The sequence below is a fragment of the Cricetulus griseus genome, chromosome 3 (assembly GCF_003668045.3).
Source record: "Cricetulus griseus strain 17A/GY chromosome 3, alternate assembly CriGri-PICRH-1.0, whole genome shotgun sequence".
NCBI classification, from domain to species: domain Eukaryota; kingdom Metazoa; phylum Chordata; class Mammalia; order Rodentia; family Cricetidae; genus Cricetulus; species Cricetulus griseus.
The window spans coordinates 177,089,099-177,094,747 of record NC_048596.1 but is presented as its reverse complement, the minus strand read 5'-3'; the positions used below and the strand labels follow the sequence as shown (position 1 = coordinate 177,094,747).

Genomic DNA, 5,649 nt, shown 5'->3' with positions numbered 1-5,649 from the left:
GCCTGCTCTTTTGTAAAGGGAAAAGCCAGGGAGGAGGAGGAGAGATGGGATGGGATGGGATGGCGGCTGGGAAGAGTGGAGCGAGAGTAAACTGTGGTCGGGATGTAAGAGAAAAGAATCTATTTTCAATAAAAAAGAAAAACAGACAACTTTCATGATCTGTAAAAAATTAAAAGAAAAAATCATGATACTATCAGATACCTTGTATGATGTATTCAAACTTTTATAGCAATGAGAAGATGGCTCAGTGGGTAAAGCAGTTGGTACCAAGCTTGATGGCCTGACTTCCATCCTCAATAACTTCAGGCTGGAATAAGAGGACAAAGTGCTTGATACTAGGTACCCACACATATACACACAAATATGTATGCAAGATGTAATATAAATTTACATAGTCTAATATGAAAAAATGATATAGCTTGTGGAATATAGTAGTATGACAGAGAACCGAAGAGATATGTAACATGAAAAATAAAGACCCAGAGACAGATATTGTGGTTCAAACTTCAAGCTGAAGATTAGAGAAGCAAAGCAATAAAGCTGAAAATGGCAATCCTGTTCCACAAATCCTCAAAGGCAAAAGCTCTTAGTTCCTGGCTCTTCCTGCCTTTTATGCCTTTCTTAGCCTAACTATATCATACTTGTTTCCACCTCCCTAGTTCTGGGATTAAAGCTATGGGATCCCAGGTACTGAGATCACCTTTGTGTGAGTTGTTTCTTTTAGGACTGGATCACTTTAGTGTAGTCAGTGTGGCCTGGTACTAACAGAGATTTTTGTACCTAGTAATCCTGAGTCCTGGGATTAAAGGTGTGTATCACCACTTCCTGACCTCTATAACTTTTGGCTGGCTTTTCTTTCTGTACCCTTAGGCAAGCTTTAATAATTCATAAATCACATATTATCACAGACCTAACACAACTGTCTTCACTGTGTCATATTTATACAGCTTTAAGCCCATTTGCTTATATTTATCTAGCTTTCTTACATATGTCAATAGAAATGTACATTTGAAAATTTAGTTTTATTGTAATACCTCAGTTCTAGAGAGTTTTGTTTTGTACATGTCTCTTCTATTACACATGAAAACAAATATTAAATATGTATTTTAATGTCATAATTTCCTATTCATTAACACAAATTCTTGCATTTTAATGTATTCAATATATTTGAGAAGAATATAAAGAGGTTATGTTGATTACCTCTTGGGTTATTTATTTATTTATTTATTTATTTATTTATTTTTGAGATAGGCTTTCTTTGTGTAGCCCTGGCTGTCCTGGAACTACTAGCTCTGTAGACCAGGCTGGCCCCAAACTCACAAAGATACCCCTACTTCTGCCTCCTGAGTGCTGAGAGGTGAATTTATTTTTAAACAAATAAAAATAAGATGTGTATGCTTCAAACTCTAGGGAGTTTATTCAATTAAAAAACATGTCTTGCCAAACATGCATTGTGCTGCACACCTGTACTCCAGTTCCCTGGGAATTAAAGCAGGAAGAGGGTACCTATAGACATTCGTTTTATAGTAAGTTAAGGGCAAAATTAGATCACAGAGTAAGGTTTTGTCTCAAAATGACCACAACAAAGAACCCAAGACAGAAAGTAAATTTCACTCTCTAAAAATTAAAATCAATTTTACTGACAAGACAATATTCTTACTGTCAATTCTGCGTTATTTTCCTGGCTTAATCAAAAATGATGAAAATGGATTTAGTTGAAGTAAGTCAATGGCAATGTAAACAGAGAGTTTACTTTGATTTCTTACCCAATTAGTTTAGCTCCTTAGCTGATTTTATTTGTGAGACATCTTCCCATCCCATTTGTGGACATTGCTCAGGCCTTTCCTACTTCCTTTGCACTCAATTGTCAGATGTCTTCTCACATCCCAAGGCTTTGGTCTATATCCCTGTAACTGAACATTGACACCAAGGTATCAGCAAAGGACAAATGACTGTATACTCTTCAGAGTGATTCTAGCCATCAAAAATTCCAGGTGTTCAGAAAATTAGTTTGTGAGTTTTCACAGCCCTTAACATTACCTCAATTTTTAGCACATTTCTATTTTACTGTTTTTGTAATCTCTCATTTCCCTGTGAACAAAAGAGCAAAGATCATGTCACTTTTGTCCAAATATCTATTATTGTAATTCACATGAACACACAAAAATAAACATATACATATTTCTTCCATTATCAATGAGTGATGCAAATGACAGCTTAAAATGCCTATCCACAAGAAAATAGTCACAGAACCTCCCTGGCTTCCTTCACTTAATAAGCTGCCAGTTCACATATTTTGACAACATTAAGAAGCTATTTACTGGTCACCGTTACTCTGAGCAAAGAACTGTGGGAAGAGGAAGTTAAGGCTAGTGAAGACTGGGAGACAGACACTTTGCTGTGCTCAAATGAAGTCAAAGGTGCAAACATGCCTAGCAATAAAACCTTTAACCTGGAGAAGCAAAACCGTACCCCAAGGAAGCATCATCAGCATCACCATCAGCAGCAACAGTAACAACAATAGCAGCAGCCATCCCTACCAATACCTGCAAAACGGCCCAGCAGCCAGAGTGAGGGTTTAACTATTGACCTGTAGAACTTTAGGATACCAGCAGAGTATCACCTAAAGAAGCTGTCTCTTTGTGGGAAATCGTCCTGCTGACATCATTGAAGAAAAAGTGAGGAAATGTTTTGAGAAATAGGGAAAGGAGGCAAGGTTTTCATTCATAAGGATAAAGGTTTTGGCTCTATTCGCTTGGAAACACGAACTCTGGCAGAAATTGCCAAAGTGGGGTTGGATAATATGTCACTACGTGGAAAGCAGCTGCGGGTATACTTTGCCTGCCATAGGGCACCCCTTAAAGTTCGAAGCCTTCCTCAACATGTGTCCAATGAACTGCAGGAAGAAGCCTTTTGTGTGTTTGAGCAGGTGGAGAGGCCTGTGAAGGTGATCGGGGAAAGACATAGTTGAGTCCCCAGAGAGCCAGCTTCTTGAAAAGCTCTGGACAGATGCTCATTCTTGCTAACCACATTTCCTCGATCTGTGACTGTGGAGCCTACAGACCAGTTAGATGATGAAGAGGGACTTCCAGAGAAGCTGGTTATATAAAACCCAGCAATTTCACAAGAAACAAAAACAGCCACTCAGATGTGCTCAGCGAGGGTACTTTGAGTTTGAGTATGCCATGTGGGGGAAGGCACTCAATGATTTTGATAAGCAACTGCAGAGTCAAGCGGATCACAACATCAAGGAGGCTCATGAGAACCTGAAGATGGAGGTGGAGACCGCACTCCTTGAGCATCAGGTTATGTTAAGGAGGCAGGATTTGATGTGGTGTCAAAAAGAGCTTCCGAGTATGGAGGAGCCGCATAACCAAGAGGGTTATAAATGAAAGCAGCTAGAGCTCAGGCAGGAAGACGAGTGCAGGCACAGTGAGGAAGAAATGAGGCGAGGACAAGAAGAAATGTTTCTGCAATACCAAGGATACAAGGGAACCTTCCCTGATGCGTGAGAAGAAGAGATATGGATGTGCCAAATGGCAATGGGAGGTGCTGTGGGCATAAATAATAGAGGCACAATGCCCCCTGCTCTGCTGCCAGTTGGTACCCCAGCTTCTCTCGGACTTGCCACTATGATGCCAGATGTAACCTTGGAATTGACCCCAACAACTGAACATTCGGCCAAGATGCTGCAATGGAAGGAATTGGAATAACTGGCGAGACTCCTCCTGTATTTAACCATCCAACTCCTGGAACTGAATTTGCTTCAAATAAATGCTGCCAGTAGTAAATAAAGTTGCAGTGCTTAGTTTCCCACAACTCTTAAAAGAAAGGCCCTTTTTGGACCAGCCAGAATTCTTTCCTGGAAAAGTGTTAGGGTTCTTCTTCCCAATAGATAGGTCCTCCGTTCCAATACTACTCTAGGGATTATATTTGGGGCCAGAGGGCAAAGGCAAAGTGGTATTTAACAGATCAAAGTCTGTGGTATATTGCTTTATCACGTCTATCTGGTATATTTCTAAAGTGTATTGACTGTTGACAGCCTGGGGAACCATAACAAAATGAAATCAGAGCTCCATTAATCTTAATCATTCCTTCCTTCCTTCCTTCCTTCTTTCCTTCCTTCCTTCCTTCCTTATTCTTTCCTTCCTTCCTTGCTTCCTTCCTTCATCATGTTTTAATTAATTTTCATCTTGATTTCCCTAAAACCCAGAGACAATATCATATATACAACATAACCTAAACAAACTACAATCATCAAGCCCAATTCCTTTATTCACTCCCAGGTGAGAATTCAGACAAATGTCTACAGAGGTTACAGCATACATAAGCTTCTGTTACATCTCATACATAACCCATTCATGTCCCTTTTAAGGAAGACATTTTCTCTTAGAGGTTTTCATTATAGTATATATTTTTTAAAAATCTTGTGTTTACTTGCTAGCATCTTATTCTTGAGTAAGAATTACTTGAGAATGAATGACCTTTGTATCTAAGATATTGCTGTTCACAGATATTCTTGATAAGCCTAGTACAATCTTGAGAACAGGATTGCTGAGTTTTGAAAGTCTGAAAGTAGCTCTGAGCCTTGCCTATCTTAGGTAGTTATGATGTGCATTTTTATTGGTGTACTATGTTTGATTTCTCAATTTGATATCCTCAATTTGAAATTTTTCTGAGAAATGGAGCCATAATATAACATCACATTATTAAAATATATTTGAAGCCTTTAAAAAAAGAAGCTGTTTTCTCAAGAATTTATTGTGTCTTACAGACCTTTCTACTCAAGATGAAAAATGAATAAAATGACCACAAACAAGAACTCCATAGAAGTACATAGTGTAACACTTATGTACACAATAAACAAACACACCCATGCTAGACACAACCCTGTATATTCTTTTACAGATGTTGACATAAAATCTACATCACTTAGTTACTAAATATCGCTGAGTAATTGCTTATCTGTAAACTTGACAGAAAATTAAGAATGGAGTTTGTTATCAATATGAGAATTTATAACTTTGCTTTTACCATCTTGGTACTACATTCTTGGTTCTTCACTCTGACAGCAAAGCACTTCTCAAATCTGAGCATCTGAGTTTGTAGATATAAACAATGAGCTGTATTTTCATATCCCTTACCTCTAATCCTGTTAGTCAAAGAAAATATGTAAATATGTCTAGTAGAAAATATCAATGATATGATTTTGGAACCATCTAGATTATATGATCTTTTGATACACATAGAGTGGATATTGCAAAATAAATAAATATGATCAAATTGCTGACTATGTCCTCCTCAGTCTGAAAATATACTGTGAATTTTTATGAAGATAAAACAGATTATGACTTATAAAAACAATTGCAACCTTTTTCATTTCACTCATAAGTATACCAGATTTCCTGTACAAAATATTAAATAATATGTTTCTATATTATGCTGAAATTATACTGCTGCACTTTAGGATGGTAGATGCCAGCTGTGAAATAGACATACATTAGAAGTAACATTTATATGAACAATTAATAAAAATAAATATAAACTTTATAAAAGAGCAGAAAATATCTTCTTACAGATAGGCTGAATAGTAAGATATTTGGTTAAAATAAAACCACAACTGAACAAATGTAATTTCCAAAGCATGAA

The 5,649-nt window shown here is 37.3% G+C and overlaps 1 pseudogene; it reads left to right on the top strand.

Moving 5' to 3' along the window:
• The first annotated feature begins 2,686 nt into the window (after window positions 1-2,686).
• Window positions 2,687-3,787, top strand: LOC100761570 (annotated as a pseudogene).
• The last annotated feature ends 1,862 nt before the right edge of the window (window positions 3,788-5,649 follow it).